The sequence below is a fragment of the Cherax quadricarinatus genome, chromosome 6, assembly GCF_038502225.1.
Source record: "Cherax quadricarinatus isolate ZL_2023a chromosome 6, ASM3850222v1, whole genome shotgun sequence".
NCBI lineage: Eukaryota > Metazoa > Arthropoda > Malacostraca > Decapoda > Parastacidae > Cherax > Cherax quadricarinatus.
The window spans coordinates 7500136-7523930 of NC_091297.1; positions in this window are offsets into that span (position 1 = coordinate 7500136).

Consider the following 23795-nt stretch of genomic DNA (forward strand, 5'->3'; position numbering starts at 1 on the left):
TTATCTGTTGTACTAACACCAGGTAACACAACAGGTGGGTGGGCGCTCGTAATCCAGCCATACATAAATATTATAAATTATATCAGTGGTCGTTGTAAAGTAACTGGTAATGTTTTTACGTCCGTGATTGTGATGCATTAGAATTAACGTAATTTTGTGCCGAAATACTTGTTACTTTGATTAAATTCAGTAGAGTAACTTAATCTATCCAGCCCAGATAAAATATATTTACTAATGATTAATAATTTTTCCGTTTGTATATCTAGAGTAGTGATGATGTGTTAGTGAGTGAAGGAGAGAGTTGGAGACAGAAGCCGAGTGTTGTGATGATGTGTTATACACGTGATGCTGTGAGTGTTGCACGACACAGATCGACACCACCACTTCCCACTACGCATCTTAAGGCCACTCTAGCTTTCACACTTGTGGTTTGTAGATGGATGGTTCAGAGAACCGACATGTTGATAAATTAGACACATGTGCAACTCTTGGGTATCTTTATTGAGGAAACGTTTCGCCACACAGTGGCATCATCAGTCCATACGTAGGAGAAACTTGAAGAACAGGAGGAGAATGAGGTAATCAGTCCCTCAACCTTGAGTCGATGTTTTCAGTCCATCAATCTTGAGTAGAATACGGCAGATGAGCGGAGAAGCAGCTTATAAACCGTATGGCAGGAGAGGTGTAGCAGTCATAGGTAGTGTCACATTTGTTCAATGTGGAAGTAGGTCGTGCCCAAGAATTAGGCAAGCGAAGAATTCCTAAGTATTAAGATCCCAAGAAGTTGCAGTGTCTGACAGGTTTGTAGATGAATGGTTCAGAGAACCGACATGTTGATAAATTAGACACATGTGCAACTTTATAAGCTGCTTCTCCGCTCATATGCCGTATTCTACTCAAGATTGATGGACTGAACACATCGACTCAAGGTTGAGGGACTGATTACCTCATTCTCCTCCTGTTCTTCAAGTTTCTCCTACGTATGGACTGATGAAGCCACTGTGTGGCGAAACGTTTCCTCAATAAAGATACCCAAGAGTTGCACATGTGTCTAATTTATCAACACTTGTGGTTAATGAAGTGACAGATGTTAGAGTGGAATGTTATGTCCTACCTGCAGTGACAGACACTGAAAATTTTCAGAGGTGCATGGCACATGAGTGACTCCTATCTTTTGTGATATATATATTTTTTTGAGATTGTTTAAGTGGGACATGAGGAAAAAAAATTAACGCAACTCCTAGTGCAACCGTTTGTCGTGCTGAGGGCGGGGGGGGGGGGGGTAGTATGTCTCGTAAATGGGGCCCAATGTTTATAGTGTATGTATTTACCTTTTCATATAATTTTATATTGCCGGTATTTTCATTAATAGCTAAAATGGAAATATCTTACTCTATGTTATTATTTGACTTATTATATTAGCTATGTATGTAGGTAGGATGTAACCTATTGCATTTCTCACTGTGCTCGCTGTTGAAGAGTTGGGATTGGGTGTTCGCCGTCACAAACTGCCTTGCTAACTACTGTTCAATTGTTTGTGTCAGGTTGTACCTTGCACTGTTGCTGGAGTAGCTCCGGCGAGTCACGTGGTCTCACCTGATGTGAGGCCTGTAGTGGAGAAATCTCTCTCTTGCCACAGCTGGTCATCACTCAACCAGCACCTCTCTCTCTCCACCTCTCCAGGGATCTCTCTCGTCCCTGTTTGTTCATTATTTAGACTGTTTTGGCAGAGTATGGTTTTGCCGGTGAGTCGAAACATATTTCTTGTAACTCTGTGCAACTCTGCTCACAGAGTTTTGTTCAGACTTAGTGATATTTAACGTTTTGCTGAGGTTGAGTGTCATACTGACACTCTAAGTCAACCCAGGTCGCAAGCTAAAGTTTCTGACCTATTTTGTGTGGCATCTTCGCACCTTTGTAGTCGAGGGATTTGGTTATGTTGAACTTAGATTTAGTATTAAGGGAGTTTTATGAATTTTATGGAGGATCTGTTGATGGTCCCCAGTTAAGGTCGCTATTTTGTCTCCTTGTTCCTGACTCTGTGCTGTTGCTTGTTATATTATTGCTGTTGGCGAATAATTCATCATACAGTTCAAGCAAGCTGTTTTGATTGCCTTTAGGTCGATAAGGTAGATTATTTGTGGACCAGTGTCAGTCACTTTTTAAGTCGAGTCTTACTGAGACAACGAGCAACTTTGAGCACACACACACACACACACACACACACACACACACACACACGCATTCACACAGAGTAGTCAGTAAGTGGAATAGTTTGGGAAGCGATGTAGTGGAGGCAGGATCCATACATAGCTTTAAGCAGAGGTATGATAAAGCTCACGGCTCAGGGAGAGTGACCTAGTAGCGATCAGTGAAGAGGCGGGGCCAGGAGCTCGGACTCGACCCCCGCAACCTCAACTAGGTGAGTACAACTAGGTGAGTACACACACACACATACACACACACACACACACACATACACACACACACACACACACACATCCCCACACACACACACATACACACACACACACACACACACACACACACACACACACACACACACACACACACACACAATCACACACACACACACACACACACACACACACACACACACACACACACACACACACACACACACACATTCACACACATTCACACACACACACACATACACACACAAACACACACACACACACACACGCACACACACACACACACACACACATACACACACACACACACACTCACACACACACACACACACACACACACACACACACACACACACACACACACACACACACACACACACACACACACATACATTCACACACACACAAACACACACACATACATTCACACACACAAACACACACACATACATTCACACACACACACACACACACACACACACACACACACACACTCTGAAGTGTCCCTGTTCGCAGATGATGTGAAGTTGATGAGAAGAATTAAATCGGATGAGGATGAGGCAGGACTGCAAAGAGACCTGGACAGGCTGGACATGTGGTCCAGAAACTGGCTTCTCGAATTCAATCCTGCCAAATGCAAAGTCATGAAGATTGGGGAGGGGCAAAGAAGACCGCAGACAGAGTATAGGCTAGGTGGACAAAGACTACAGACCTCACTCAGGGAGAAAGACCTTGGGGTGACCATAACACCGAGCACATCACCGGAGGCACACATCAACCAAATAACCGCTGCAGCATACGGGCGCCTGGCAAACCTGAGAATAGCGTTCCGATACCTTAATAAGGAATCGTTCAAGACACTGTACACTGTGTATGTTAGGCCCATACTGGAGTATGCAGCACCAGTCTGGAACCCACACCTGGTCAAGCACGTCAAGAAGTTAGAGAAAGTACAAAGGTTTGCAACAAGGCTAGTCCCAGAGCTCAGGGGAATGTCGTACGAGGAAAGGTTGAGGGAAATCGGACTGGCGACACTGGAGGACAGAAGGGTCAGGGGAGACATGATAACGACGTACAAGATACTGCGGGGAACAGACAAGGTGGACAGAGATAGGATGTTCCAGAGAGGGGACACAGGGACAAGGGGTCACAACTGGAAGCTGAAGACTCAGACGAGTCACAGGGACGTTAGGAAGTATTTCTTCAGTCATAGAGTTGTCAGCAAGTGGAATAGCCTAGCAAGTGAAGTAGTGGAGGCAGGAACCATACATAGTTTTAAGAAGAGGTATGATAAAGCTCAGGAAGCAGAGAGAGAGAGGACCTAGTAGCGATCAGTGAAGAGGCGGGGCTAAGAGCTGAGTCTCGACCCCTGCAACCACAATTAGGTGAGTACACACTCGCTTGTATATACTAGTAATCTCTATAATTGATAATAACGTACCAGACGGTACTTAAGAGTCGTATAATTACGAAATGTGCCTGTAGCACTGTACTACTATACGTACAATTTAACTTATCACTACAAGAAAAGCGTAGTAGCTTATATCCTAAATTACATCAAATTCATTTATTTTGATTTCGTCCACCTAGACAACTTTATTAATAAACTTCTCAAATTTACTTCGATTATTATCACCTAATTGTGATCCCAAAAGCATCAATATTCAAGGGATAACTAGACCTGATCTTGGTCTGACATCTTGTTGCAAAATACCAGAAGGAGGCTGGATGCTAGAGGGAGAGATCCTCTGTTATACCCTGGAGATGTCTATGTAGATGTCGCCTTTTTGTAACACGTGTTGTGTTGCGTGTTGTGTTGCGTGTTGTGTTGCGTGTTGTGTTGCGTGTTGTGTTGCGTGTTGTGTTGCGTGTTGTGTTGCGTGTTGTGTTGTGTTGCGTGTTGTGTTGCGTGTTGTGTTGCGTGTTGTGTTGCGTGTTGTGTTGCGTGTTGTGTTGCGTGTTGTGTTGCGTGTTGTGTTACTTGTTGTTTTACCTTTAATGCTACCTTGTAAAATCCTGTGTGTAAAAAGAGAGAGAGAGAGAGAGAGAGAGAGAGAGAGAAAAAAAAAGGAGAGAGAAGAGGGAAGAGAGGGAGAGAGAGAGAAAGAGAGAGAGGAGAGAGAGAGAGACAGAAAGAGCTTTGTCAATTTCACTTGTCTGGATGTAAACAGTTGGGGTGTTGAAAGAGACACAGCAGGGGTGCCTCGAGACACAGCAGGGGTGCCTAGTGACACAGCAGGGGTGCCCTGCTGTGTCTCCTGCTGTTTACCTCAGTCCATTTGTACTCCGCTTGTCCTCTGTTTTCATTGGTAATGCCACTCTCTCTTCCACTCAAACTTTAAGCGCATCCATTATATATATATATATATATATATATATATATATATATATATATATATATATATATATATATATATATATATATATATATATATATCTACTCACCAGGTGCCTGTCAATCCCAAAACTTACCTACTTTCTGAGATGCTCCCCAGCCTTCAGCAGTCCACCCCTCAAGGAAGGTTCCTTGATGTTGGTGAGGGGCTCTTGATTTAGGGAATTGGATTTGTGCTCCAGTTCCCCGAATTAAGCATGAATTCCTTCCACATCCCCCCCCCCAGGCGCTGTATAATCCTCTGGGTTTAGCGCTTCCCCCTTGATTATAATAATAATAATTCAGCAGTCCAAAACTCAAGGAATATGACTCTCTCCTTAAGACAATGCTAGAGAGTGTATTGAATCTTTCCCTTGAAGATGGACAGTGGTTACAAGCCTCACTTCCGGTCAGTCTTGGGGGACTCGGAGGACGCAGATCCTCCCAGATTGCTCTACCAGCTTTCCTATCCTCTTCCATAGCATCAAACGAGTTGATAAGACAAATTCTTCCTGATACCCTCAGTGACTCAGCAGGAATACAGGACCCTAGCTATGTCAGTGCCATCATTGAATGGGAGACTCTTGCTGCTCCAGCACCAAACCCTAGTGCAGCACTGGCTCACAAAAAGTCAAGCTGGGATGGCCCAGTCGCTGAAAAGGCACTTGCCAACATGCTCAGGGCTGCAACATCAGATAGGGAGACTGCCCGTCTCCAGGCTGTGAGCGCACCTCACTCCGGGGACTTCCTCCAAACAGTTCTCATATCGGCACTGGGAATGCGACTCGACCCTAAGACCCTCCGTATTGCAGTGGCTCTGCGCCTTGCTGCCTCAATTCACACAGAATATACATGTATTTGCGGCGAAGTGCAAGCAGACCAGTATGGTCTACATGGTCTTAACTGTTCCAAAACCAAGGGCTGGCATGCAAGACACAATGAGGTCAACGACATCATAAAGAGAACCCTTGCTACAGCTGGATGCCCAGCCGAGAGGGAGCCCTGATCACTAGCAGCCAACAATACCCACAACCCAGCAAATCACCCCGACGGGATCACCATCTATCCTTGGAAGAATGGCAAGCTCTTAGCATGGGACTATACCTGTGTGTCCACACTGGCTGACACCTATATCCATCACAGTGTCGGGCGACAGGGAGGAGCTGCTGACCACAAGGAGGAATACAAGATCAGCAAGTACAGGGACATAAGCCAACAGTATCAATTTGTCCCAGTGGGATCAGAGACTTTGGGATCATGGGGAAAAAATGCCACACGTTTCCTTAAAGAATTGGGTTCCAGACTCATCGACACCACCAGGGACCCAAGGGAAGCAACTTTCATGTTCCAGCGCCTCAGCGTGGCCATCCAGAGGGAAAATGCTTGCTACATACTTGGCTCACGTCCGGCTTCGGAGGAGCTGGAGGAAATTCATGATCTTTAATACAGTGTACCATTGTATTCATGCTTGTGTTTTCTGTAAATGTATTCTGTTTATTAATAAATGTTCCCATAGAATATAAAATATAGGGGGTGGTAGGAGAAGAAAATATTCAAACAGCTCCGGGGAGAACCTTGAGTTTTCCCTGAGGTACGTTTATTGTCTTCTCTGAGGATGAGGGTCCCCATTCCAGCTATAGAGGTGGCACTTCCCTACATATGATATAGGGCGTAATGACAGTAGTTTGTTGGACTACGTATTGGTAGATAAAAGACTGTTGAATAGACTTCAGGATGTACATGTTTATAAAGGGCCACAGATATATCAGATCACTTTTTAGTTGTAGCTACAGTGAGAGTAAAATGTAGATGCGATACAAGGAGAATAGAAGCAGCATGTAAGAGGCATTTAAGAACATAAGAACATAAGAACGAAGGAACACTGCAGAAGGCCTACTGGCCCATGCGAGGCAGGTCCAAGTCCCTACCGGCTTAAGCCAATGCACCCAACCTAGTCAGGTCAGGTCACATTGACTTAAGGGAGGAACACGGCAACCGACCTGTTAGCACAAGCTATCAGGTCCAACTCACACCCACCCACATCTACTCATGTATTTATCCAACCTATTTTTAAAGCTACACAACGTTCTGGCCTCTATAACGGTACTTGGGAGTTTGTTCCACTCATCCACAACTCTATTACCAAACCAGTACTTTCCTATATCCCTCCTGAATCTGAATTTTTCCAACTTAAAACCATTGCTGCGAGTCCTGTCTAGGCTAGATATTTTCAGCACACTATTTACATCCCCTTTATTTATTCCTGTCTTCCACTTATAAACCTCAATCATATCCCCCCTAATTCTACGTCTTTCTAGAGAGTGCAGTTTCAGGGCCCTTAGTCTATCCTCATAGGGAAGGTTTCTGATACATGGGATCATCTTTGTCATCCTCCTTTGTACATTTTCCAGAGAATTTATATCCATTCTGTAATACGGTGACCAAAACTGTGCAGCATAATCTAAATGAGGCCTAACCAAGGATGTATAGAGTTGAAGAACAACCTGAGGACTCCTATTATTTATGCTTCTTGATATGAAGCCAAGGATTCTATTAGCTTTATTGCGAACACTTATGCACTGTTGTCTTGGTTTCAGATTACTGCTAACCAGAACTCCTAAATCTTTTTCGCAATCCGTAATATTAAGATCTACATTATTTAGTTTATATGTGGCATGGTTATTGTCCTGTCCAACATTTAGAACTTTGCATTTGTCTATATTAAACTGCATCTGCCACTTCTCCGACCACTGCATCAGTCTATTCAAATCTTCCTGGAGTGCTCGAATGTCCTCGTCAGAATGAATTCGACGGCCTATTTTGGTGTCATCGGCAAACTTGCCGATGTCGCTCTTTATGCCCTCATCTATGTCGTTTATGTAGATTGTGAACAGCAGGGGGCCCAACACTGACCCCTGTGGAACACCGCTCGTGACGCTTCCCCACTCTGATTTCTCCCCATTTATGCAAACTCTCTGCTGCCTATTTGTCAACCATGCCTCTATCCAGGAAAAAATTTCTCCTCCTATTCCATGTGCTTTAATTTTCCTCAATAGTCTCTGATGTGGGACCCTGTCAAAAGCCTTACTGAAGTCCATATACACAATATCATATTCATTACCATGATCTACCTCCTCAAATACCTTAGTGAAAAAAGTTAATAAATTCGTAAGGCAGGAACGCCCCTTTGTAAAACCATGCTGAGATTCGTTGATTAATTTATGCTTTTCAAGGTGGCTACGAACTGCCTCGGCAATTATTGATTCCATAAATTTTCCCACTATGGAGGTTAGGCTTATTGGTCTATAGTTCGAAGCTAAGGACCTGTCACCTGTTTTGAAAATAGGTATCACATTTGCCATTTTCCACTTATCTGGCACCATGCCAGTTTGTAGTGATATGTTGAAAAGATTAGCCAAAGGTGTGCTAAGCTCCTCTTTACATTCCTTTAGAACCCTTGCATACAGTTCATCAGGGCCTGGGGATTTGTTAGGTTTTAATTTATCTATTTGCCTAAGGACCATGTCACTTGTGACCCTAATAGTGCACAGTTTATTATCGTCCTGTTCTACATAATTTATCATTACTGGAATATCGCTGGTATCCTCCTGTGTAAAAACTGAGAGGAAGTATGTGTTAAAAATTCTACACATTTCCTTATCACTGTCAGTGAGCTGACCCGAGGAACTTTTGAGTGGGCCTATCTTGTCCCTGATCTTACTTCTGTATACCTGAAAGAATCCTTTTGGGTTAGTCTTCGATTCTCTTGCAACTTTAACCTCATAATCTCTATTTGCTTTTCTAATTCCCTTTTTTATTTCTCTCTTTAACTGAATATATCGATTTCTTAATTGCCCCTCTCCTCTTTTGATTTGCCTATATATGCCTCTCTTTTGACCAATCAGATATTTTAATCTATTGTTCATCCATTTAGGATCATTTTTGTTTGATCTGATTTCCCTATTTGGAACATAATTTGACTGAGCAGCTAGAACTATGCCCTGGAAAGCATCATATCGGCAACCATCACCACCTACCTGACCCCTAGTCAGGTCATTCCAGTTCAGCCCACCTAAGTAATTTTTCAGTCCTATGAAATCAGCCAAGCGAAAGTCAGGGACGGAGACTTGATTGCCATTATTAGGGGAATTCCATGATATGTTAAAACTGAGTGATTTGTGATCACTCTCCCCAAGCTCATCATTAACCTCAAGATTATTAATTAGTGTTTCCCTACTGGCAAGAACCAAGTCAAGGAGGTTATTTCCCCTAGTTGGCTCTGTCACAAACTGTTTTAATGGAGGATAGATGGGCTAGTTAGAGAATAGGTAATGGGGTCGAAGAGGTATGGGGTAGGTTTAAAAATGTAGTGTTAGAGTGTTCAGCAGAAGTTTGTGGTTACAGGAAAGTGGGTGCGGGAGGGAAGAGGAGCGATTGGTGGAATGATGATGTAAAGAGAGCAGTAAGGGAGAAAAAGTTAACATATGAGAGATTTTTACAAAGTGATGCAAGGAGGGAAGAGTATATGGAGAGAAAAAGAGAGGTTAAGAAAGTGGTGAAGCTGTGTAACAAGAGAGCAAATGAGAGAGTGGGTGAGATATTATCAACAAATTATGTTGAAAATAAGAAAAAGTTTTGGAGTGAGATTAATAAATTGAGGAAGCCTAGAGAACAAATGGATTTGACAGTTAAAAATGGGAGAGTAGAATTATTAAATGGAGAGTTAGAGGTATTGGGAAGATGGAAGGAATATTGTGAGGCATTGTTAAATGTTGATGAAGATAGGGAAGCTGTGATTTCGTGTATAGGGCAAGGAGGAATAACATCTTGTAGGAGTGAGGAAGAGCCAGTTGTGAGTGCGGGGAAAGTTCCTGAGGCAGTAGGTAAAATGAAAGGGGGTAAGGCAGCCGGGATTGATGGGATAAAGATAGAAATGTTAAAAGCAGGTGGGGATATAGTTTTGGAGTGGTTGGTGCAATTATTTAATAAATGTATGGAAGAGGGTAAGGTACCTAGGGATTGGCAGAGAGCATGCATAGTTCCTTTGTATAAAGGCAAAGGGGACAAAAGAGAGTGCAAAAATTATAGGGGGATAAGTCTGTTGAGTATACCTGGTAAAGTGTATGGTAGAGTTATTATTGAAAGAATTAAGAGTAAGACGGAGAACAGGATAGCAGATGAACAAGGAGGCTTCAGGAAAGGTAGGGGGTGTGTGGACCAGGTGTTTACAGTGAAACATATAGGTGAACAGTACTTAGATAAAGCTAAAGAGGTTTTTGTGGCATTTATGGATTTGGAAAAGGTGTATGACAGGGTGGATAGGGAGGCAATGTGGCAGATGTTGCAGGTGTATGGTGTAGGAGGTACACAAATAACCCACACATAAAAGAGAGAAGCTTACGACGACGTTTCGGTCCGACTTGGACCATTGACAAAGTCAGTGTGACTTTGTCAATGGTCCAAGTCGGACCGAAACGTCGTCGTAAGCTTCTCTCTTTTATGTGCGGGTTATTTGTGTATCGTTCCAGTCACGGTATTGTGCCTTTTTGTTATTTATGTGTAGGAGGTAGGTTACTGAAAGCAGTGAAAAGGTTTTACGAGGATAGTGAGGCTCAAGTCAGAGTATGTAGGAGAGAGGGAGATTATTTCCCAGTAAAAGTAGGCCTTAGACAGGATGTGGAGAAATTTTCTCCAGGAGGGGGGTATCAGCCCCCTTCAGCCCCCTCAGCCCCTTTCAGCCCTGAGGGGCCCAGCCCTCTCAGAAGGGGCAAGCGTCTTGTTTACTGCTACAGTGAGTAATTGATCACAGATGTTATGCGACATAGTCAAGTGACCTCTGCTCCTTGCAGCGGTGTTGCAAAGTGTATTTTTATAAGAGACAGTACATTCTTACTTTAGCAGGACAATTAAGGAAAATCCTGCTCCCACTTTATTACCATAGTAAAGATAGTGGACGTTCTTGTCTATGCTTAAGACAGCAAGAATCAAGCATTCTGCTTTGCTTCATCGAGGAGGTGGCAAGGAAGCAAGGTACTAGGTCAGCGTTTTTTTTGTGTATTAGGGGCAGTAACGGCTTGGGGCGGTGTGGCATTGCCAGACTATCTTTGACTCTAGGGAGAGTGACACTGACGCCAGGATAACTAGCAAAGAACACAGATCTGTGCGTTAGTGTGAACAAAGTGTCTCAAACACAATAAACATAAGAGAAGTGTGATCAGCTTCTCTTGTGATACATTGTGAACAATAAAGACAAATCTTGTGGAACATAGTGTACCAGTGTGCGTTTCCTAGACAATGGAAGACGTGGACATCCAAGGACACTTCAGCTTCTATCAAGTCACCGATAGCTGTCGAAGGTGTTGAGAACACCATAGCTCACGCTACAAGAGCAAGGTATGTTACGAATTTCTTGTAGATCGGGGGACTGCGCAGTTCTTGAGTCGCAAGGAGTTTGTAATCAACCTATAGTCGGCAGTAAGGTGTGGACTTTTGAGTCCAAACAAGTACGTACATCGTCAGCCACCAGTGTATGAAATATGCTGACATAACACCCCCTAGGGGTAATTTATAACTTACAAATTATATTTTCTTGACAGCCCATGTTGAGATGGTTTCGACAGCTTCTAGACCTCGTCTGCAGGGGCGGCTGTGTAGACGATTTGCTGTCATTTATCAGCTAAGTGTTTCCTATATTTATATATATAAATTACACATAGCTGGTAAGGCCAATATCTTCAACACAGGATGTGTGATGTCACCTTGGTTGTTCAATATATTTATAGATGGGGTTGTAAGAGAAGTGAATGCGAGGGTTTTGGCAAGAGGTGTGCAGTTAAAAGATAAAGAATCTAACACAAGGTGGGAGTTGTCACAGTTGTTGTTTGCTGATGACACTGTGCTTTGGGAGATTCTGAAGAGAAGTTACAGAGGTTGATGGATGAATTTGGTAGTGTATGTAAAAGAAGAAAATTAAAAGTGAATATAGGAAAAAGTAAGGTTATGAGGATAACAAAAAGATTAGGTGATGAAAGACTGGATATCAGATTGGAGGGAGAGAGTATGGAGGAGGTGAATGTATTCAGATATTTGGGAGTGGACGTGTCAGCGGATGGGTCTATGAAAGATGAGGTGAATCATAGAATTGATGAGGGGAAATGGGTGAGTGGTGCACTTAGGAGTCTGTGGAGACAAAGAACTTTGTCCGTGGAAGAGAGTATAATTATATCAAGCTCATAATAGGTGTGAAACATGGGTGGTGAATGTTGCAACAAGGAGAAGGCTGGAGGCAGTGGAGATGTCATGTCTGAGGGCAATGTGTGGGGTGAATATAATGCAGAGAATTCGTGGTTTGGAAATTAGGAGGAGGTGCGGGATTACCAAAACTATTATCCAGACTGCTGAGGAGGGGTTGTTGAGGTGGTTCGGACATGTAGAGAGAATGGAAGGAAAAAGAATGACTTCAAGAGTGTATATATCTGTAGTGGAGGGAAGGCGGGGTAGGGGTCGGCCGAGGAAAGGTTGGAGGGAGGGGGTAAAGGAGGTTTTGTGTGCGAGGGGCTTGGACTTCCAGTAAGCGTGCATGAGCGTATTTAATAGGAGTGAATGGAGACAAATGGTTTATAATACTCTACGTGCTGTTGGAGTGTGAGCAAAGTAACATTTATGAAGGGATTCAGGGAAACCGGCAGGCCGGACTTGAGTCCTGGAGATGGGAAGTACAGTGCCTGCACTCTGAAGGAGGGGTGTTAATGTTGCAGTTTTATAACTGTAGTGTAAAGCATCCTTCTGGCAAGACAGTGATGGAGTGAATGATAGTGAAAGTTTTTCTTTATGGGCCACCCTGCCTTGGTGGGAGACGGCCGATGTGTTAATAAAAAAATAAAAATAAAATTATATATATATATATATATATATATATATATATATATATATATATATATATATATATATATATATATATATATATATATATATATATATATATATACAAACATTTATCTCCAGCACCATGCTGGAGATAGATGGCAATAGTAGGAGAGGCAAGTGTCGGTCATGCATACAGCTTCGTTGTCTCAACTCTAATGGTTTCCTCCGCAAACACGGTAGTTCCCCTGGTTCAGGATGTTCTTCTGTGGAAAGTGATGATCCAGAGCCACCTCAGGCACCTGAACCCACTCCAACAGGTCTCATCTCATAGACAATATCTTGGAAGCAATTAAAGCAACAGGTACGAGGACACTCACACATATTCCCAAAGCAGCCCGTCCACACGCAGCTGGGAAACATACAGACCTCCTGAAAAAAGTAAACGATGGTTCCACTATCTTAAATGCTCCACCAACCATCAAGGCATGGCACAACTTGCTACTTTTTGGCAATGTCTGCTTAGCTGTGCCGGAAAGAAGGGAAAAGAGGCTAGCCTCAATGATAATTAAATCCTTAAGAGATTTTCCTAGAGTTGATAACCTCATTCACCTTCCCCGTCAACACAAAAAAGTGAGAGGCAGAACCCCCACTCACTCCACTGACAGTGAAAAAGTCAGAGTCCAGGTGAGCAAGAAAATTGTAGAGGGCAACACAGTGGGGGCAATCAGAATTATTACCAGTGAAGATACAGTTGCTCCCAGGGATGCTGAGAAGGCTGAAGCACTTAGAGGAAAGCACCCTGCCAGGGAAACCAGTGGCACCAACAGTTCCAACACCTCTGTCCCCACTGTGGAACCATTGATTGTGGAAGACTCAGACATTTACAAAGCAATAATGTCGTTCCCATCTGGCTCTGCTGGGGGTTACACTGGAAAAAGGCCACAGCATTTAAAGGAAATGGTTAATCCAGTTATTGGGGAAATTGCAGAGACACTGCTTTCAGAGATCACAAGGTTCGTCAACAATTCCTTGGCTGGTCTGATCCCTGATGAAATTAGACCTTTCTTTTTTGGTGCAACACTTTGTGCACTTAAAAAGAAGGATGGAGGAATTCGGCCAATTGCAGTAGGCAACACGTTACGCCGCCTCGTATCCAAAGCTGCTGTCCGAAGTATTCGTGCACAGGCAGCCATGATGCTTCAACCAAACCAGCTTGACTTTGTGGTCTCTCAAGGAAGTGAAGCAGCGGTTCATGCAACAAGGGCGTATATCAACTACTTGCTTGAGGACAATGCAGTGGTAAAATTAGATTTCAAGAATGCATTCAATCTCCTGAAAAGAGACGTGGTATTAGCAGCAGTACAAGAACATTTCCCTGGTCTCTTCCCTTTTGTTTCAGCTGGGTATAGCAAGGAATCAATGCTTCTCTTTGGAGAGCATGAAATCACATCATCGGAGGGTGTCCAACAAGGAGATCATCTTGCACCATTTCTCTTCTGTATAGCAGTTAAGGAAATCACAGTTAGACTGACCAGCGAGCTAAACATCTGGTTCCTAGATGATGGCACACTAGCAGGTACAAAGGAGTCCCTCCTACATGACCTTACACAGGTAATGACAAGGGGACAGGAAATGGGTCTCATCCTGAATCCATCCAAATGTGAAATCATCTCAGTCAATCAACAAGTGATAAATGCAGTGAGATCAAAACTACCAGGAGCAGCAGTCATTGCCCCCACAAACAGTGTCTTGCTAGGAGCACCTCTGGGAAGCAATGCCATTGACACAATTCTCAGGAAGAAATTGGAAGAGTTAAGGAGAATGGAACAACGAATAGGCAATCTTGACACCCACGATGCCTTGTACCTTCTCATAAAGTGCTTGAGTCTGCCCAGGTTGACATATTTCCTAAGATGTGCACCTTCATATGATAACCCTATACTGCACGAATATGACAGTATCCTGAGGCAGATTTTTACGAAAGTACTTAACCTTACTTTAGAAGACGGGCAATGGAACCAAGCTATACTTCCAGTCAGACTAGGAGGCATTGATGTCCGCAAGTCATCACAGATTGCGCTACCTGCTTTTCTGTCCTCGTGTATTGCATCCAGAAAGCTTGTAGCAGCGATTCTCCCTGAACATCTTAGGGACAAGATTGGAGTCCAGGACCAAACGTTCATTGACGGAGCCATGATCTGGGATAATCTAACGGGCTCTGAAACCAGACCTGCTCCCCCCAACAACTACAAACAATCGCACTGGGATGGTCCAATAGTGGAAAATTTAGCCTCAACAATGCTTCAGAGTGTGTCAGGGAAGGATAGAGCCCACCTCCTGGCAGTGAGAGCACATCATGCAGGGGATTTTCTGTTGGCTGTTCCCAACTCCAGCCTTGGCACACACCTCGACCCACAGGCCATCAGCATCGGTGTTGCCCTTCGACTTGCCGTCCCTATTCTCGCCGAACACAGGTGTATTTGTAGCAGTGAAGCAGCAGACCGATTCGGGTATCACGGTCTTGTGTGCCGTAAATCCGAGGGAAAGATTGCAAGACATGAGGAGGTTAATAACATTATCAAGAGGAGCCTCACAACAGCCGGATGCCCAGCAGTAAGGGAGCCACCCCAGCTATGCAGATCTGATGTCAGCCAGAAGCGTCCAGATGGTATCACCCTTCAAGCCTGGACAGATGTGAAGCAGGTGGTGTGGGACTATACATGTGCATCTACCTTGGCTGATACTTATCTCCAATACACCAGGGAGGAAGGAGGGGCAGCTGCCAGCTTCAGGGAGTCCCAAAAGTCTAGAAAATATGGAGAACTTGCCGATCATTTTATGTTTGTTCCCATAGGCTCAGAGACCCTTGGCTCATGGGGAAAGAATGCATCTAAATTCCTTAAGGAGCTGGGAAAAAGACTCATCAGGGTAACTAGGGATCCCAGGGCAGCTAGTTTTCTGTTCCAGCGGCTCAGTGCGGCTGTTCAAAGGAGTAATGCTTGCTGTATTTTGGGCACACGCCACAGCTCTGAGGAGCTGGATGAGATTTTTGCCCTATAATCGGTGATACACACGTAACAACATGTACCGTATATGCCACATTTATATCAACAATGTATCCCTTAAATCTTTTGTACCATATTATGTAATAAAATATTCCTACTGGTAAACAAAAAATATGAAAAGATGGGGTGGTAGGGAAAGTGGAATATTCAAACGGCTTCAGGAAGAAATCCAAATATTCTTCCTTGAAGCCTTTGTCATTCATAGAATTGATTCGCTGCCTGACCATGGTCGAGTGAGGTTGTGCGCTGCACCCCTCTGCTGTTCAGGCGAGCTACCTTGTATCAACATGGCGCTGAGTGTGAGGAGGCGCGTAAATACCATAGGTATTGAGCTGCTTCGTGGGGCGATTTCACCCTCTTCAGTGCAAGTCTTACTCCCAACAATCATTAGGGAGACCTATGGAATCCAGGACGATGAGGTGTATGGTGTAGCCCTGAATGGGGCTTATAGAATCTTCGTCAAACTGAATTCCACGTCCGTGTATGAGTCTTTGGTGACGAGGTTCCAAGACGTGAGTCTTGACGCTACTCCAGCTGTGAAGGTGCGTTTGATCGACGTATCTCGCCACTTTACGTGGGTTAAGATACGTAATGTCCCATTTGAGGCAGATGAGGCTGACATAAGGAGTGTTTTTGAGACATATGGAACCGTACATCTGGCACAAAAGGGCAAGTGGACGGCAGGTGCTTACATGGGACGTCCGGAGGGTACCTTTTCCCTGAAGATGACTCTGAGACATCCCATACCGTCTTACGTCGTGTTGGAGGACTTCAGGACGCAAGTTATGGTATCGTATGCCGGACAGAGACGTACGTGCAGAATATGTGGGGCGTACGACCATATGGCGGCAGAGTGCGTGAAGCTGAGGAGGGCGCCAGCGCAAACTGGTGAAGCACCAGTTACCAGCGTGATAGCTGTTGAGAGCCCAGTGCGCAAGCAAGGGCCTGGGCGCTTGTGGAGTGAAGAGGTGGAGGATTCCAAAGAGGAGAATGGCATGTGTGAGGTAAGCTGTGATGTAAAAGGATCTGTTACTACTCACAGGAAAAGTACAGAAGTGCAAGTGCAGGAGGAGGTGCAGGCTCTAGAGGAAGAGCTTCAGGAAGTGTTAAGGACATTGACACCGCCTGCAGTGGACGTTGTTCCTGAGCTGGTGAGAGACACGGCGGTGCCTGTAGAGGAATGTAAGGATAAAAAACATAGCAGGGTTGACGGGCCAACTAGTAAGAGAGAGTTGTCGCCGTGTGCTGTGGTACGGGGCGTGGTGGAGGTAGAGGTTCATCGTGAGGGAACCTCTGAAGATAACATGGAAGTGGAGGGCATCACGAGGAAGAGAGCGGCGGCGTCAGACTCAGATGATGTCCTGACGCCGGCGCAGAGGTCTGGGAGGAAGGAAGAGCAATGTCGAAGCAGTCACGATAAGAGGCATCGCAAAAAAGGGGGAGGGGTTGATGGTGTGAAGCCTTGTGCTGGCTCTGGGGCAGGAGGCCCTGGGATGAATGAAGAGAGGAGGAAGGGTTGGAAACTATAAAGAGGCCTTAGGTGTATGACTGTGAACGTAAATGGACTGTGTAATAGTGTGAAGAAGGAATGGTTTCGAATGTTTCTGTATAAATATAGGGTGGATGTAGTGTTCCTGCAAGAACACAATTTCAAGGAGGGAAGAGTGCTCGAGGTGGAGGGGTTTCAGGTCATGACTCTGCCATCTGCACGTCTGAAAGGTGGTGTGGGTATATTGATCAGGGAGGCAAGCCCGTTTGTGTTGCTAAGAAGTGAGGGGGGGGGAGGGGGAAGAGTATTGCGCGTGGATGGGTGGTGGATGGGACAGCGGGTATCCTTTGTATGTGTGTATGCACCAGCGGAAAATGATGTGAGGGTAAAAAGGGATTTTGTATGTGAAGAACTAGTTTTCTTCTTACGTGGTTTACCTGCAGTGGCCATCGTTGGTGGCGACTGGAACTGCGTTATTAGGAGGGCTGACGTGGAACCAAAAGGGGCGGGGCACGTGTCGGCGGCCTTGCGAGATCTTTTGAGGGATATTCAGTTGCGGGATGCGGTTGGAGGAGGGGCGTGGGAGGTAGAGCACACTTTTGTAAGACGGGGTTACGCTGCTAGGTTGGATAGGCTGTATATATCTCAAGGGGTTGGGTTGACATTTTTCCGTACAATAGAAGTAGCTTATTCGGATCATCGGGCGGTAGTAGCAGAGGTGGCGTGGGAGTCACTAGCAGGTATATCTAGGGGATATTGGAAATTAAATACAAGTGTGTTAGGTGATGAGGAGGGGATAGAGGGATTTGCGACGCTGTGGGAGGGGTTACGTGCAGAGATAAAAGGGGTAGAGGATGTGGTGATGTGGTGGGATGGTGTGGCTAAAGAACGGATTAAGCAATATTACGTAAAGGAAGGGAAACGTATCAATTCTTTAAAATATGGGCTTGCTAACTATTTGGAGGATAGATTACGGGGTTGTTATGCGAGGGGGCGGTGGCGGGCACTTATCCAATGGATGAAATTATGGCAATTAAAGGGAGGCTGCGTGAGGTACAGGATGAGAGGTTCCAAGCGGTGAGGGTACAGGCGGGGGTGGAAGAGGTGTTATGGGGCGATAGACCTTCATCGTGCGTATTGCGTAGGCAGAAACAAAGACAGCAGGCAATGACTATTCCATGGTTGGAGGTTCATGAATCGATAGGAGGGTACAGGGAGGGGCAGGTCATACAAGCTACGGAAGGAATGGGGGCGTTTGCTGACAAGTGGTATGAGAAGTACTGGCAACGAGAAGGGGTAGAGGATGGGGTTTTAGAACAGGTGTGTGGGAGTGTGGTATGTCAGTTGCGTAACAGTGATAGGGAAGCACTGGGTGGGGAAATAACTGAGGGGGAAATATGGAGGGCTTTAAGTGGAATGCGAAAGGGCAAAGCACCGGGAATTGATGGACTCCCGGCAGAGTTTTATCAGCAGCATTGGGAATTATTGAGGCATTTTCTGGTTAGGTTATTAAATTGCATGAAGGAGAGAGGTGAGCTGGGTGAGAAGCAGGCAACGGCTGTCGTTGTATTGGTACCGAAGGGTAAGGGGCAGCATACGCTTCGGGATTATCGGGCGATCTCGTTGTTATGCGCTGATTATAAATTGTTTGCGAAGATTTTGGGAAATCGGGTCAAGTGTGTGGTAGGGCGGGTAGTATCAAAAACTCAGTTTGGTTTGCCAGGGAGGTCTATGGTGGAGGGGCATGGGTTACTTAGGGATTTCGTGGAGGCAAAAGGGGGGGGGAGGGAGGGAGGTTTGGTGGCGCTCGATTGGCAAGGGGCATACGATAGAGTGGATCGGAAAGCATTGAAAGCCATCCTCAGGGGTCAGGGGTTTGGGGAAGAAATAGTGGGCTGGGTTGAGGCGTTGTATGGAGGTGCAATGGCGAGGGTACAGATTAATGGTCGATTGGGTGGGAAGATTGTAATGGGTAGGGGACTTAGGCAGGGGTGTCCTATGTCACAAGTATTGTTTGCGTGCGTACAGGACCCCTTTTATAGATTGATGGAGCAGCGTATGGGTCACGTAGAGGGACCAGGGTGTGAGGTTGCGAGGGTTTGGCCAGTTTTAATTGGGTATGTGGATGATACAACTGTTCTGATCAGGGAGGGGATGTCAATGGACACATTAGACGGGGTAGTACAAATGTTCGCAGGGGCAACTGGTATGAGGGTAAATTCAGATAAATCGATGGTCATGGGGTTAGGAGCTTGGGCGGGTAGGGTTGATTGGGGTAGTGCAGTTGTGAGGAGGCAGGTGCATTCGTTAAAAATCTGCGGTCTTATTTATGCAGACGATCTACCTGTGGCACGCATGGAAAACTCGCTTAGGATGGTAGAAAGGATTCAGGGACGCTTGGGTGCATTGCGACCTTATCATTTGACCCTTGTGCAGCGTGCCATTGTTGTTAATATCTTACTGTATAGCAAAGTATGGCACGTGGCAGCCGTGTTCCCATTAACTGGGCCAGCAATAGCGAACATACTTAGGAAGGTTTTTAAATTCTTGTGGGGTTCGAGCTGTGATTGGATTAAGAGGGATGTGGTAATGTTACCTGTAAGTAAGGGGGGGCTGGGATTGCTGGACTTAAAGCGGAGGGTCAAATGTGTCTTCATTAAAAGGGAGGTGATGAGGGAAAGTGTGGGTGGGGGGGGTTTGGCCAGGATCCATAACAGATTGCAACGGATGTATACAGGCGTTGAGTTGCATGAGTGTGAAACTGTGTTGAGGGCTCTGGCGTGGGATCGAGAGCCAGCAAAGGTTAAAATAGGTAGGTTGTGTAGATTGTTAGCCGGGAGGGTTGTAGCGCCTGTAGAGGGAATTTTCCCCATGTATGCATGGGGAAGTATATGGAATAGGTTGAGTAGGATGAGGTTGCAACCTCGTGTTCGGGATGTAATGTATCGTTTTCTGCATGGCATTTTACCGTCGGGTGTGGTTCTACGGGATAGACGAGTCGTTGACGGGGGGGAGTGTGGGATATGTGGTGGGGAGGAGTCGGCTTTTCATGTAGTATATTTTTGTGATGGACTGAGGAGTGTCAAGGGGTGGTTAAATAGGGTGATAAATAGGATAGGAGGTAAAGGAATTTCTGTATTGAGAGCATTAAGTCTCGACGTGGGGGGTTGGGAGGAAAGTGTAATCAGAGCTGTGGGGTACATTATGGCAGATTATATCTATATAGTGTGGGGATTGCGGGGCAAACAGGTTACTGAGGTGAAGAGGAGGGTGTTAGCGTTAACGTTCTATAAAACGGTATGTAGAAATAAGGAAATTTATGGGAGGAGGTGGGTGAAGGATTTTTCAGAGGGATATAGGCAACTTACGTTACAGGTTTTATTAGACTTGTAATAGACGAGGGAGGGGAGGGTATGATTGGAAAGTGTTGCTGGGGTAGGGAAGTCAGGGGTGAAAACAGGGTTGCCTCCCTGGTAATGGATAACAAAAGTTTTGCGAGAGTGTTGGATGAGTGATGCATGAGTGAATATATGTGGACCACGGGTGCGCACCTGTGGAGCTGGCCAGTTTTTGTGTGACTGGACTTTATACTTATTATACATATTGTGTGTGGTAATATTGATTTACGGTAATGACATTGTAATTTGGAGATTTGCTATAATAATTGCATGTATTTGCTCCAACTTGTTTTTCTAGGTGCCTTGCACTGCATAGTGTTGATGCTGTGATCATGCACGGTGTCCAGAGATATGATGTGATATGTTTGTATTAATGTCTGTGCATTATTGTTCGTCACTGGTGTTCTGCAATTCAGTTTTGTTTTGAGAGTAAAGAGGTTAATGCACGTCAGATAGTGTAATAAAGTTGGGCAACAGTGGTGTTATAGGTTTTTGTGGTTAGGTGCGTGCTAGGCACAGTCTTTATGTGTTACTTATGTCATGGTTATATTTTATGTTGTATTGTACTGTTGTCAATAGTACTATGTAATGTCCATATAAGCTGTATAGAGCTTGAATGTCATAGTTGAAGCTGTGTTATTGTTTTAACACTGGAATTGCATGTTTAAATGTGTAAAGGCTTACATGTGTTGGATTTTGAGACTAAGTTTATTCTTATGGTTTTGTAGTAATTTTGTATGTCTTTGTGACTTTTCTATATCACCATTGTTATGTAATACATATTGTTATGTAACTGAACCATTAGGACAATTACATAAATTAATGTTGGATCATTGCTGTGTGACTTTAGATTAGGCAACATTCATTGTTTATAGTATGTTAGGTTGTAAATAGTGGGGTGGTTGGATAACCACGGAGGGGGGGGGTAATATGTCTGTATAATATGTTCAGTGCAATGCATTGTATGGTCTGTAGTCGATTATTAAGTACCATTTCGAGGGATGTGTATATAAAAGTGTTGTTCATATCATGTAATTCTGTTGGGTAGCTCCAACAGGTTTGGGTTAAGTGATAGGATGAGGGAGCAGGGAGGGGGGGGTGTACCCACACGGAGTTGTAAGTGTGGTGTGTAATATTAGCTGTAGGGAGGATTGTGTTAATTATCGACTTAAATGAGTTTTACATATTATATTTTGTAATGTCATGGTTTAAATAAAATATAAAAAAAAAAAGAAGCCTTTTTATCCACTTCTCCGAGACTATGGGTCCCACAATTTACACCAGAGGTGGACCCCATCCTATATATATATTATATATATATTTATATTACATATATATATATATATATATATATATATATATATATATATATATATATATGTATATTAAATATATTATATTTATATATATATATATATATATATATATATATATATATAAGAAGTCAAAAAAGCGGCAGAGCAAGGAACTTCCGGTTTAGGCTTTTTCCTGAGCGAGGAACTTCCGGTTTAGGGGTGCGGCTGAGCGAGGTAACCGGTCTAGGACCAGCGGCTGGAGGGTCACCTTTTCACACCTAGGTGTTACTTCCGGTTTTGACCATGACCTCGCCCTCGAGACTACCTCACCCTTGACCCCCCCAACCACTACCCCCGCCCCACGACCCCCCCCTTCGCGACCCCCGCCCCGCGCGCCCGCGCGCCCGCGCGCCCGCCCGCGCGCCCGCCCGCGCGCCCCGCCCCGCCCGCGCGCCCGCCCGCGCCCTTCGCGACCCCCGCCCGCGACTTCTGCTGCGCCTTCTGCAGCGTCGTCCGGATCGCCCCCGCGTCTCGATTTTTTTTCCCATTTTTTCGAATTTTTTTTTGAATTTCATTTTCTTGTGCTCTCCATCTCCTCGGATCAAGTTTTTAAGGTTCCCCCTCTCACTTTCACCCCCATCCCAAAATTTCTCGATATTACCAAGTTTTTGGATTCCCCCCTATGGGGGTTTCGAAATTCTCCATCTCCTTGGATCAAGGTTTTTTTTGGATTGTCCCTCCTTCCACCCCCCAATCCCAAAAATTTCTCAATATTACCAAGTTTTTGGATTCCCCCCTATGGGGTTTTCGAAATTCTCCATTTCCTTGGATCAAATTTTTGGGTACCCCTCCTTTCACCCCAAATTTTCTCGACAATACCATAACTCCATCTCCTCGGATCAAATTTTTGAGGTTCCCCCTCTCACTTTCACCCCCCATCCCAAAATTTCTCGAAATCAAATTCTCCATCTCCTTGGATCAAGTTTTTTGGGTACCCCTCCTTTCACCCCAAATTTTCTCGACAATACCATGACTCCATCTCCTCGGATCAAGTTTTTTGGATCCCCCCTATGGGGTTTTCGAAATTCTCCATCTCCTTGGATCAAATTTTTGGATTACCCCTCTCACTTTCACTCCCACCCCAAAATTTCTCGATAATACCAAGACCCCATCTCCTTGGATCAAGTTTTTGGATTCCCCACTCTGGGGGTAAGCATGCTTACTACAGGTCTAAACATCTTCCCCTTATTATTTTAAAATGAACTAAAACCTTCCTCTCATTAAGTTAAATGAACTAAAAAAAAAAAAAAGCGTGTTTACTCGGCGGTCAGTGACGTCACACATACAAGCTAAATCTTGTCGACTTACCCCTATGTCAGTGACGTCACGCACACAGGCTGAATCATGACGACCCTTTAGTTCATTAAAGTTAATAAGGGGATATAGTACCTACATCATAGGGAAAACATTTTCATCATCAGAAAAGTCACATTTTTTGTTTCGTTAATACCCATAACAATCCAACAATTTCTTTACAACACAAGTCTAGACATTTTTTTAACTATTTCATCTCAGGTCACTCCCCCCCACGAAGTAACCTCCTCCCCACCCTCCCGAACCCTCACACTCCAACCAACACCTCACAATTTTCACTCATAACCCCCAATTTTTCTCGTTTTAACCCTTTTAGTTCATTAAAGTTAATAAGGGGATACAGTACATCAGAAAGTCACCACAACACTTATAACCACTTTTCGATAAATTCACTAGTCACAATTTTACATATTACGAAGTTAAATACGCACTTTTACTTTGAACACCTTCAAAACACTCTCTTAAATCATTTGAATACTCACAAAAATACCTTTAT